General features: G+C 43.4%; 2 long non-coding RNA genes across 2 annotated transcripts; one reads left to right on the top strand and one right to left on the bottom strand.

The window, feature by feature from the left end:
- Window positions 1-1,116, bottom strand: LOC307223276. Its single transcript, XR_013842061.1, has 2 exons — window positions 867-1,116; window positions 1-400 (listed from the first exon to the last, which is right to left on the bottom strand). It is a non-coding gene; the product is annotated as an uncharacterized lncRNA (long non-coding RNA).
- Window positions 1,117-1,227: 111 nt separating this feature from the next.
- LOC307223121 lies at window positions 1,228-9,389 on the top strand. Its single transcript, XR_013841957.1, has 2 exons — window positions 1,228-1,440; window positions 9,239-9,389. It is a non-coding gene; the product is annotated as an uncharacterized lncRNA (long non-coding RNA).
- The last annotated feature ends 4,078 nt before the right edge of the window (window positions 9,390-13,467 follow it).

Raw genomic sequence — 13,467 nt, 5'->3', positions numbered from 1 at the left:
TTTAGTTGTTATCTGTTTATCTGGCATCCCATCCTGAATTCTGATATGTACATTTCTGCTTCCCCATGAGTCAAGCGTGAACATATTTCTTGCTCTAAATGATTTGGGAATTTGGACATTAAGCTCTACTCCCAGTGGTGGCTTCTTTTCAGGCTGGCGAAGAGAACTACAAAGTACTTAACAGACCCCCCTGGGGAACTAAATGCACCATGAGGAAGTATGCTTCTCTGCATTATGCTCCATGGGGTTCATTTAGTGCTCAGTAATGATAGTGCGCAATTATGTCTCTTCCACTCTCTTGCTTTACAGTTTGTGGTCTGTGTTGTCATAAAAAAGCTAGTCCAAGGATACTCAGATTATAATGGCATGGAGAGGTGGATTCTGTTGTCTGCATAAAATTCTGTGGAGGAAACAAATTTGCACTCAAACTCTTTGTTGTTGTTTTTCTTTGCTTTGGGGCTGTTGTTGTTTTGCATAAATTGTTGTGCTCTTCAGCAGCTTATAGAAGCAGAATGAACTCTGCAAAGTGGCAAAACAATAATAATGGGATGTGAACCTCCTTTTAGTAGGAAAAGTCAGGAAGGTGTACATCAACTTAGCTTATGCTATCGGCTTCTAATAAGCCCACCAAAGGACAGAAAATACTGTCGTGGCAGCCAATTTTCCAGGGGTAACTTAAATTTTTGGGTGTCATTAGTCCCATGGAAACAACTTCATAGGGCTGAGCAGAACAATGAGGCCATGGAAGTGGATCTTGAAGTGGGGCCCAATGGTTTGAGAGATATTGATCTGTACACCAGGGAGGGACTGAGCCAGTTGTCAAATAAAGGTACCATCAGACATCCTGAGAACTGAGGAGCAGCTACCTGACTTGTCTTTGGCACTGCCTCTCATCATAGAAGTGCACCACACCTCTGAGGAGGTGCTGAGGTTGGATCAGACAGTGAACCAAATTTATCAACTTTGCAAGGATGCAGTGCTTGGCTGCGCCAGCATGAGCAAGTCCAGCCTACTTGCAGGAGCACTTGTTTGCTTGCACTCTTTCAAGGCTCCCCACTCTTCAAAGGGGGAGCTCATGGGGCATGTCAAATGCTGAGACAATGTCTTACACTAATGTCTTACACCAGCCATGTATCCTAGAGCTCTGCTATGAACTTCTGAATTGTGTACCCTGTAGTCTGATCTACATCTGGGCATTATAATGGATTCTGGAATAAACACCTTGGCTACAATTATGCTGTAAGTCAATGATCTTCAAATAGGAGCCAGGACACAGGATACCCTGAGGGAAGGCAGAACAGGCCATAGAGCTCTAGGATAAAGATAGGGAGACTCCAGACAGTAGGCCAATCTGGCCTGGCACGGATCCTGATCCGTAGCTGTTTTCCCACAATCACATCTACCCACCCCATATCTGACATCATATGTGACATGGGGCAGGTAAGGATGTGGTGATACAGGAATGATCAGGAGCTTAAAAAGAACTTGTGATTGTTCCATTGTGAGAGGGAATCACTAGAGTAGGCTGCATCAGTATCTAAAACTGGGATAACCAATGCTGTGCCCTCCAGACATTGTTGAACCCCTAGCTCTCATCATTCCTGATCATTGGCCATGGTAGCTGAAGCTGATAGGAGTTGGAGTCCCACAACATCTAGATCTAAAGAGGCCACCAATCTACTCTTTAAAGATTGTGTTTGCTTTAGTAACCCTGAATGCCACTGGATGAAGGTGAAATATATATGTAGCAAATGAAACCTCATCTAATTTGTCATCTTCTAGTTTAGGGTGGACAATGTGACGCCCTCCAGATGTTGGACTACAGCTCCCATCAGCCCCAGCCAACATGAGAACTGTAGTTTAACAGCATCTGGAAGGCACAACATTGGTAACCCCCATTCCAACTCCCATCAGTCCCAGTTAGCTAAGCTGAGCTGTCCAGGGCTGATGAGAGTGCTACTTTGAAATATCTGGAGTGCACCAGGTTGAGGAAGACTGTAGTAAATATGTATCCAGCCAGTTTAAAAGCAGGCAGCATAAAATCAGAAGTGAGATTATTAACAAAGATGTAGTCGAGAAAATTCTGAAAACCTTTTATAAGAAGAGGACAAAAGGGAATCTGAGAGAAAGCTAACATTAGTCCTAAATTCCCATAAATTTGTACCAGTCAGTTGGACATGGGGGAGTGTGTTTGTGTTTAAAACAGTTGTTAGACTGACAATTGACAATGAGAGCAGAAGTGGGGGAAGAATGGATGTTTTTGAGATGTTCTCTAGACCTTGCTGCAACTGAGAGAATTGAATCAAGGAAACTGAAAGAGTTAGAGTCTTAGATTAGGAGACATGAGCAGCACATAGCTCCCAGAATTACAGGCAAAATCTGCGGCTGTTAGAATGCAGCTTTCATTGGTGCAGAAACTGGGTTAACTTGGCATTCTGATGGGGAGGATAGAGGAGGACAAACTCAAGGTGGTGTACATGGTTCTCCTTATCCTCATTTTACCCTCACATAAATCCCATGAAGTAGGTTAGAGTGAGGGACAGTGACTGGTCCAAGGTCACTGAATGAGCTTCATGACTGAGTGAGGATTCAAACCCTGTTTTCCCAGATCCTAGTCCAACTACTACACCACAGTGCCTATATAGCAGATGTACTGCATGTTAAAAGGTAGGGAATAACTGGTCTGCTTGAGTTTTCAAGTAAAACACTTGAAAACGCTAGCCAAAGTTTTTCCAAATAGAAACGTTTTATGTTTTGATTTCTTTCCCCACGCCCACAAACTGCAAGGATGTTATATCCAGACATTCACACCACAGGGTTTTCTGACCCAGCTAAAGGGAGCACATGCACAATGCCAGATCCATACAGAAAAATGCAGTTTCTGTGACACTTCCCACCACTTTTCTACATTGCGGCTTTCCTAATAGTGGGGAAGGCCTCATCCATAAAATAACTTTAAACAAGGCAGCTCGCTGGTAATTAAAGTGGTAACAGATATGATGGAGAACACTGGGGAGAGCCGGCTGGACGGTCTCTTTGGGGTATTTCATACGCTTTTTTCCAGAACAACATTTCCCTCTCATTTCGGAGAGCTAATTATACATGTGCTGCACACTAAGTGGAAGGCAAAATTAATTGGAAGAACAAAGGCAATTTGTTGCGGATTGGACCACGGCCACCAGCGTTCTTTTCCCTGGCAGGAGAATACGACTCCACTCAAAATGATCTGTATGGAAATGGGTATTCAGAGTCTGGTTTCTGCAGACGGCCCGGGGGGGGGCAACCTCCTGGACTGCTGCTACCACCCAGTGTAGACAATACTGAGCTAGATGGGCCAATGGGTCTTCCTCCTCTTTCTGGTCCATTTGGGGCTGCCAAATCATGCTGGATCCTGAAGGGGCTGAGGAGTTCATAGCAATTCCCTTTTGTTTCCTCTCTGTTCTATGTTGTTGTTTAGTCGTTTAGTCATGTCCGACTCTTCGTGACCCCATGGACCAGAGCACGCCAGGCACTTCTGTCTTCCACTGCCTCACAAAGGGTGAGAAGACCTCACAAAGGATGAGAAGACCTAAGTGGATAAAAAGCTCCAATTTCATGCCTATTGGGTGGCTCTAGGATGCTAGAAACAGGGACCCTGTGGCAACATATCTTCAACACCCTGTAACCTCAGACCACTACACCTGTGACAACTCCTTTAGGTAATTAGTTCCCTGGTTGGAGAGGCTCTTACTGTGCTCTACTGAAAAAAAAGAAGGGCTTATACCTGTAATATGCAACTGAAATTTGAAGTGGTGCAGTCACAGTGGAGTCATTCCAGAAGGCTATTTTGAGCGTGAATGAGCTCATAGCTATCTACTAGCCTTTTGTTGTTGTTGCTTAGTCATTTAGTCGTGTCCGACTCTTCGTGACCCCATGGACCAGAGCACGCCAGGCACTTCTGTCTTCCACTGCTTCCCGCAGTTTAGTCAAACTCATGCTGGTAGCTTCGAGAACACTATCCAACCATCTCGTCCTCTGTCGTCCCCTTCTCCTTGTGCTCTCCATCTTTCCCAACATCAGGGTCTTTTCCAGGGAGTCTTCTCTTCTCATGAGGTGGCCAAAGTATTGGAGCCTCAGCTTCATGATCTGTCCTTCCAGTGAGCACTCAGGGCTGATTTCCTTAAGAATGGATAGGTTTGTTCTTCTTGCAGTCCATTGGACTCTCAAGAGTCTCCTTCAGCACCAGAACTCAAAAGCATCAATTCTTCAGCGATCAGCCTTCTTTATGGTCCAGCTCTCACTTCCATACATCACTACTGGGACAACCATAGCTTTTACTATACGGACCTTTGTTGGCAAGGTGATGTCTCTACTTTTTAAAATGTTGTCTAGGTTTGTCATTGCTTTTCTCCCAAGAAGCAGGCGTCTTTTAATTTCGTGGCTGCTGTCACCCTCTGTTCTATAGCTTCATCCAAACAAGATTCTCTTGCTCTTGTACTCCCATTCCCTTTTTCCTTCCTTAGATCCAAAATCCTGTCTCAGTCTGGGACAACCATTGTGGCCTTCTGCCCCTTTTGCATCTATGATATGGGCCAGAATGTTTCCCTTCCCTAGCCTTCACCTCAGCATTCACCCTCTGGCACACCCATGCTTATGATTTGTTCAGGTGTTATTTTATTTTATGTATTTATAGCCCACTTTTTTCTCCAAGGAGCTCCAAGTGGCAAACATGGTTCTACCCCTCCTCATTTAATCCCCACAAGAAACCTGTGAGGTAGCTTAGGCTGAAAGGCACAGTGACTGGCCTAAGGTCACCCAGTGAGCTTCATGGATGAGTGGGGATTTGAACCCTGGTCTCCTGGGTACTAGTTCAATGCTTTACCCACTAGAACACGTTGGCTCTGAAACAAGAAATCATATGACAATCATGAGTAGCTGCTTCCTGCCCTCACAGAAGGCAAACAAATGCCTTTCAGAAGGAGGAATGAGTTAGAGAGAAAAAGATAAGATGGGAAAGCATGAGAAGAAAAGGGAGTTAAACAATTGACCTAGGAATAGGACAAAACTGAAGTCCAAGAGGCTGCTGATAGGGAAAAGCAGCAGTCTCTTTAATAATTTCTGAAGCAAGATGAAAAAGAATGGTTGGATCAATAGCTACTAACCTGTGGAAGGGAGTTAGATCCAGAGGGCAAGAGGAGGGCTAAGCTTCACTGAAGAAAGAATGGAGGGAGAAATGAGCATCAAAGGAAATCAAAAGAAAGTGGGAGGGATGCTACAATTATAAGGAGAGGGACGCAATCATGAAAGAAATGATTATTAGGGAAATGTAGTCAAGGAAAGGATTGAAAATAATTTAAATGTTAATTTAAAACCTTTTTTTTTTAATAAAAAAGGTGGGTGCAAATAGCATCTGCAGTAGGAGAATTGGGAAGGTACCATGGGCACTGACAGGTTTTACTTTACACTGGCAGAGGCAGTGTTTTCCCCAAATTGCATGGTGGTAGGTAAAAAAAATAATGATGCAGCAAAGGTGTTTGTGCATGCCTGTCTCTCTTCACCTGGGAAGTTTCCTCCTGAGAATCCTCATTTTTAATGGGACTGTATCCTACAGGTGATGGCAACTGGCTCTTTCAGTCTTTATAACGGGTCTTTCTTCTCGAACCTGCAGTCCTTGTTTTCGTTCTTGGACTTGCGGAGTTATTCCTGCCTGCTTGGCTGAATCCCCATCCCTAATAGAAACTGAAAGGTCTCTGTCCCATCCTCCACTGAATCCACCGGTCCTTCCTCTCTCCCACAGCAAATTGCATAGCTTTGAGATGCCAGAGTTGATACATCTCCATTCATCTCCAGCACCATGATCAAACCTCAGGAGGCCAATTCTCAGATTCAGGCTCCCCAACAGATTATATCCTCTTTTGCATTTTGCCACAAAGGAGAAGGAGATTTAAAGGATGGTGTCTGTGTGTGAGAGAGGGATCCTCCTATGAATGCAATGACTTGTGAAGTTTTTGTTTTTAACCCTCTATCTGAAAAACTTAATGAGATGGCGGGGGTGGGGTGGGGGACTGACAACAACAAGAGCAAGAGTCAACATGGTTAGGTCGTGGGTATATTGTTAATAAACAGAGCTGAGCTAAATGCCCTGCAAAGAAAAGCTTTAGCATGCAGCAAAGTTGAAGGTGACATTTGTTGATTTTAAGCAAACTTGCATGCCTCCATTCAGCAGAGGGCAGGGCCGAAACCAACAGATAGGGATAAATACACTTTGTGGTTCCTTGCAAAACACACACTCTCTCTCCTTCTCTCTCTCTCATCTATCTATATCTATATCTATATCTATATCTATATCTATATCTATATCTATATCTATATCTATATCTCTATATCATCTATTATCTATCTATCTATCTATCATATATCTATCTATCATCCATCTATCTATCTATCTATCTATCTATCTATCTATCTATCTATCTATCTATCATCTCTCTCTCTCTCTCTCTCTCTCTCTCTCTCTCTCTCTCTCTTTCTCTCTCTATCATCTATCTATCTATCTATATCTATCTATCTATCATCTATCATCTATCATCTATCATCTATCTATATCTATCTATATCTATCATCTATCTATCTATCTATCTATCTATCTATCTATCTATCTATCATCTATCTATCTATCTCTCTCTCTCTCTCATCTATCATCTATCTATCTATATCTATCTATCTATCTATCTATCTATCATCTATCATCTATCTATATCTATCATCTCTCTCTCTCTCTCTCTCTCTCTCTCTCTCTCTCTCTCTCATCTATCATCTATCTATCTATCTATCTATCTATCTATCTATCTATCTATCATCATCTATCATCTATCTATCTATCTATCTATCTATCTATCTATCTATCTATCATCTATCACTCTTTCTCTCCTGGATGAGGCATCCATGGAACTAGCTCCCACCATGTGAGTTTAGAATCCAAAGCCATTCTTGTAAATATGAAGAAGAAGCAGGTAAAGAACCTTTTCTCCCTTTTACCGGTGGGACTTTTGTGTGTTTTATTAACCTTTTTAAAGCAATGTTGCTGTCATGAGAATGAAACACAACAGCTGGTGGTGGGACTGGATAGTTTCAGCTTCCAAGCTTTAAACTCTGCTATAACTTCAATTTAAGCAAAGAAACCCAAGAACACTTTGGTACATTGGGAGAGGGGGCTGTGAAAGGGTGTAAGTCTGGTAGCAAACTTAACACCAGTGGCAACAGCACTCCTACAAGATGCCATAGCTTGTGCCAACATCATACATTTTTCTTCATTGGAAGCATTGGAAGCCTTGCCCTGGAACCAATCAGAGTGAAGGCAGTGGTACCCACTCTTCCTCTGGAGTAGAGTTGGGGAATGTGGTCTTCCAGATGATGTTGGATTCCAGATCCTATCAGCCCTGATTGTCATGACTACTAGTCAGGGATGATGGTAGCTGTAGTCCAGCAACATCTGAAGTGCAAGAAGTTAGCCACACCACTGCATTGTGGTGGTTGTTTTTTGCTGCAACAGCTGTCTGAAAACCAAGCCTTATGAAGAACGCTTGAAGGCATTGAGTGTGTTTAGCCTCTTAAAGAGGAGACTGAGAGGAGATTTGATAGCCATCTTTAAATATCTCAAGGGCTGACACATGGAAGATGGATCAAGCTTGTTTTCTCCTGCTCTGGAAGGTAGGACTCGAACCATGGCTTCAAGTTACAAGAAAGGAGATTCCTACTAAACATCAGGAATAACTTTCTGATGGTAAGAGCTGTTTAACAGTGGAAGAGACTCCCTCAGGAGATTGTCGACTCTCCTTCATTAGAGATTTTCAAGCAGAGATCTCCTTCCAAATCTACAATTCTATTATTCTATCTGCACTGGGACCATCCCACTTTCTGTTATTATCAAGTCTATTCTGCTGTGTGCTAAGGCTTTTGATGAGTTTGGAATCTGCCCTAGATACAGAAGATTCCTTTTTAAGAGTCGGGGGATGTCTGCAAGCATTTGGAGTCCCACTGAGGTGTGGCTTATTTTTGCTTCTTCTAATAAACAATATCAGGCAGTGGGAACCTTTCAGAGCTGTTGCTAAATCTCCTTGAGCTCACTTCAAAATATACAGCACCCTCCATTTTCTGCTTCCTAAAAAGAACAAGCCTTACATATGCACAAACAAGATCCATTTTAAAACATGGGGAACCTTTGCCGTAAGAGACTGATGATAACAGGATGTAGAAAAATGCCCACATGCTTTCCCACTAGGTGGAGCTGTAGTCATTCCTGAGACACAGCAAAGGGTCTTGGAAAAAGCACCTGCGCTGCCTTAAACAGCGAAAGGAGGCAGCGGGGGTGGGGGTGGGGACTCTTCTCTGTCGTAAATAATACATTTGCAGTACTCACATCAACAAAACTTACACACAGGGACATGCTCTTCAAGTAAAGGCTCAAATCTCTGCCATAATCAAAAGGATATTGAATAGTACATTATGCAGCTTAAAATAGATCCAGAGACCACTTTGCAGTGGTTAGGGTAACAATTGCTCATCTGCAAAGGAACATTTTACTGAGGACGTAAATACCATCTTCCAGCAAGGACTGATGGGGATCCTGTTGGGAAAATGTTGTGATTTAGCTCCTGTCTGATTCTAGTAATTCGCTTAGACGTTGCTGAATGTTACCTGCCTATCTCCAAAAACGTAGCAGGGAGTAGAGCATGATCCAGGACCCCAGGAAGGGTGTGAGGTGGGTGGGCTTTACAATGGGGCTATAAAAAGGCCCATTTGCATGGCAAGTGAAGAAGGAATCAATCCTTTAGAGCAGGGTTTCCCCAAACTCGGGTCTCCAGCTGTTTTTGGACTACAGTTCCCATCATTTCATTCTTTACCACTGATCCTGCTAGCTAGGGGTGATGGGAGATGTAGTCCAAAGAAACAGCTGGAGACCCAAGTTTGGGAAGCTCTGATTTAGAGGCAGGACTGCAGGTCATTGGCAGGTTATGCTCAGAGATAGAGACTGGGCCAAAGGACACCTCGTGAGTGTCATAGCTTGGCATGGGTTTGAACCCAGGTCTCTCCACTCCAAGAATGCCTAATATTCAATAGCCAAACATCATCCTTGCCTCAAGCTTGACCTGGATTTTTTCTGAATATATTTCTCACCATGATTGCATACAGCACACTCAATCTCCATGGCTCTGAGTGGGATATAAAGAGGAAAGAGAGAGAGAGATGGAGGTTATAGCATTGGCCCATCACCAGGGAGAACCAGGTACAGATTTCACTGCTGTGAGTCTCACTGGACCAGTTACACCTGAGCTTATCCTACCTCACAGGGGTGTTGTAAGGGAGGTTGCAATAAAGAGACACGAGGAGAACCGTCACAGGAGATGCAAGTGGGAGCAAGTGGGACTGCTTGTCTTGCAGGGCCAGTTTGGGGAGGGAGAGGGTGGTCCAAGGGCTTCCTTTCGCGGGAAAGAGTTCCTGGTGGCGGAGAGCAGAAACCGAAGAATTGAAGGAGCCTTTTGAAAAAGCAATAAACGATACTGCGATGGGCAGCAAGGTGGCGCTGGAGGGCAACACAAAAGCTTCACTCGAGACAGAAACTCATCCGCACCAGAAAGGGCTTTTTTTTGTTTTGAAACTGAAAGTGGGGGAAATTTTCCCATCATCAGCACCATAGGTGGGAGAGCGCATACTGTTCTCGTAATCCGCAATAGCAAAAAATGCAGGCTTACTTGGAAGCACGTCTGCAATAGAATAGAAGGATAAGCCCCTGCCCCCACCCACAAGCTCCCCCCCCCCAACTGGGCAAGTTCAAGTCCCGCCCCACATCTTCCTTCTTGTGGTTCCTTATCTTTAAACTGGACATGGACAGGACAACTCTTCAAGTAAAGGATTCCTTCAAACAGAGGACTGTCTTCTATAAAGTAGGACCCTTGGCCACTTGACTTTTAAGCACCTTTTTTTGAGAATGAGAGATCTTCTCCAACACACATTCAGGCATCCCTGCCCACCAGCACTGCCCAGTTCAGGTAGCAGCACGGTGAGTCTCTTGCATTCCTGCTTGTGTCTTGTTCAGTATAGCTCTTCTTGATCCAAGCATAAGAAGATAAGGGGAGCTTGCTGGATCAGGCCGATGTCCCATCTAGTCTAGCATTCTGTGGCCAACCACATGTCTATAGGAAGCACTCAAGCAGGAGATGAACTCAGCAGCACTCAGCCCATCTGTGATTCCCACCAACTGGTATTCAAAGGCATTGTCTAAATGTTGTCTCTGTTTAGACCCAAATGAATGGAGCCCAGCCTCCTGGAACTTCCCTATATAGGGACACGTTCTTACACAAAAGGGGCTCATAGCAGCAGCTAGTACTCAAAGTGAAAGAGAGGAGTATCTGAGAAGCAAAATATGGAGCTCACAAGTAAGTTAATAACCTTCACCGTAATATTACCTTTAAAAAAGGAAAAGAAAAGAAAAGAAAAGAAAAGAAAAGAAAAGAAAAGAAAAGAAAAGAAAAGAAAAGAGGTTTTAATTTCCAGACCTCCACCTTAGATGCTACTTAGGAAGGCGGAAAAATTAAAAACCCAGCAGGCTCTAATGGCACTTTTCCCCAAAGTGGGAGCCAATTAGTTATCATCAATTAAATAAAATTAAAGAAAAGAGATCTGCTCAGAGAAGGAGAATGAAAAATGAAATGACCTTCTGGAAACATGGGAATTGGGGGGGAGGGGGAGAGAGAGAGCGCCACCAAGGAAGAAAGAGAAAAATAAAAGGCATTTTTAAACTGAGTCAAAATTTACACCTGGTAGAACAAATCAACTGTTGACCATGGAGCCATTATAAACTGATTTGAATCCCCACGCCCCCGTTTTTCACCAACATTTTGGTGTCTTACTCTCCTGGTTTGTACACTGTCACAATCTCTGCTCCTGGGAGTGGTGGTAGTGGGATGGTGAGATAGTGAGAACAGCCACTGATATCAGGGAGGGAAGAGGATCGTAACTGCAGTCAAGTCAACTGCTCGAAAGAAGAACTGTGTGGCAGGAGCCACCCTATCCTTGTGTCTTTTTTAGATTGTGAGGCTGAAGGCAGGAACCATATTAGAGCATTTTTTGGCTAAAGGGTGAAGCCTACGTGCCCTTAATAAAGATGGTGGTGATTATAACAACCTGAATAATGGCACTGAACAAGCACAGAGAAGAAACATTTGTGGTCATTCTGTATTAAAAAGTCATCCACTCTTGACACTTCCTTGCAGTGTGTAGAAGTGGAGCATTTTGAGATGGGCAGAGGTAAATTCGTCATCAGCATAGAACAGAGTCACTTGAGGCTTTGTGGGGGGGGGGCATATCTGACGTGCTGGAGGGGTAGAGGTTTTCCGACATCTTAGTTTAATTTGAGGAGGAGTAAAATTTGCCTCATTATTCCACACCAGCAGGGAGTGATTGAATGTTCCTAGGATGTGCTGTTATATAGGAGCCAACTCCTAGGGGCTAAGGGGTCTTTGTCCCCCCCCCCAATAAAATATTTGAGGAGGCCACCCCTCCCAAAGTTGATGGGCATTGCCATTCAAATGGCGTGTGTGCACTGTGTCAGGTGATCAATATTGCAGGGCGGGGCTTACCTGCCCACCCACCCCAATATTTTACTGAAGTTGGTAGCCTGTGCTGTTAAATATATATTTTAAACATGGGCTGCCTGTCTGACTCACCAGTGGGACATCAGTGGCTGATGCAGCATTTGACCCTGTGCTATGTATGTTGGAAGTTCCAAGGCCACAGTTAAGTTGGCTTCACACTGCAGTTAAAGATCTCACCGTGATTAATGCTCTTTCAAATAATACATCTATATTCACTCAAAAAAACCCCGTTAAAATTCTTTAGAAAGGTGGGAAGCAGAGAAATTTGTTTTTGCAAATCTTATACATGTGAGCTGGTTAATGATGTCACAACTGTGTCACCTGCAGCATCCTCCAGGCTAATTGCCTGATGTTTTTCTTCTGTAATGAAGATATTCCCCCCCCCCGAAATATTTAGGATGGATCCATTCAAATTTATTTGTTAATGGGGAAACATAATAATATGCAGCAATTCTGGCATTTCATTAGAAGGGCTGGGAAATAAACAGTAGGACTCACTGAAGTGAAGAGTGTATGCAAAGAGCCATCACCAGCCTCGCTGATCTTTGGGTTTAATTAATAATAAGCTGCATCGTTCCGATTCATCATAGCCAGACAGCTTTACAAAATATGCACTTCTGCGGGATCCGAATTCTTTCAGAATGCATTCATTAAACAGAGAGCTGGGTTCGTTCACACTCTGTTTGATAGATGAAGCATAATGCACAGTAACAGATTAAATATTATACTTCCTAACCTGTTTTGCATCTAGCTGCTGCTCCTGCAAGATCTTGGCAGTGTAACAAAGAAAACCATAGGAAGGATTTATTTAATATATTGCATGGTCTGCTAGGAACTGTCAGGGAAGGGACCACCATCACCCTGTGATACAGCACAGCCTTTGCAAGCTGATGGGTTGAGTCCAGGCAGCAATGGGAATAACCAATACTGGGTCAGTTGGGCAGATCATCTCACCTGGTATTAAGGCACCTTCCTATATCCTTATGGGAAAACTCCACAGAGGAAGGTTTCTTATTAGGTGTGTATTCTCACATTTCCTCAAAGAGGCTCAAGATGGCTACATCTGCACCCTCCCCATTTTATCCTCACAACACCTCTGTTATGCTGAAAGATGGCCAAGTGTCCTAAGTCACCCAGGGAACTTCATAACTGAGGGGAGATCAGAACCCAACACGCTAACCGCTATCCCACCCTGCACAGGGGTCATTCATTTCAGTTGTGGTACTTAGCCTGTGCAACAGTGTAGGGCTAGAAGAATATGTGCATATTCACACCACACATATTAATGAAATTTCAATTAACTATAGGGAAAAAGAGGTAAACTAAGGCTTAGCAGAGAACTACAGCCTTCCTGGTCAAATGAAAGTTACGGACTCTGGAAATAGACTGAATTCATAAGGAATCCTCTCTTAAGGCGAGCCTCTGAGGTAGCCACTTTAGATAGGCAGTCACGCTAAATGACTGAGCAATCCAGTTTGGATGGTTTCTTAATTTGTGCCAAGAGTAGATTGTGAAAAGGGTTGTGCTTTTGAGTCTGGCACTGGAGGACACCCAGATTCCAAACCCTCCCTCTGCTGGGATTCTTGGAAAAGCAGATAGCTAGGAAGAATTGATATTGCATATGATGACTGCAATCTAAATTAAACTTAGAAATGCAGCAATAGAAATGCAAAGACAAAAGATTAAGAAGAAAGCTTCTTGCAAGTGTGTGTGTGTGTGTTTGTTCCAGCAATAAAATAAAATAAAATATGTCAGAAACCACTGCTAACTGATCCAATTTCCATCATATACAAAATGTTAAGTAAATCTGGCATTTCAAGGTAGGGCTGGGAAT

Source organism: Podarcis cretensis (assembly GCF_951804945.1).
Source record: "Podarcis cretensis genome assembly, chromosome: 8".
NCBI classification, from domain to species: Eukaryota; Metazoa; Chordata; class Lepidosauria; order Squamata; family Lacertidae; genus Podarcis; species Podarcis cretensis.
Note: the sequence above shows the minus strand (reverse complement) of the source record. Positions and strands in the feature narration are given on the sequence as shown.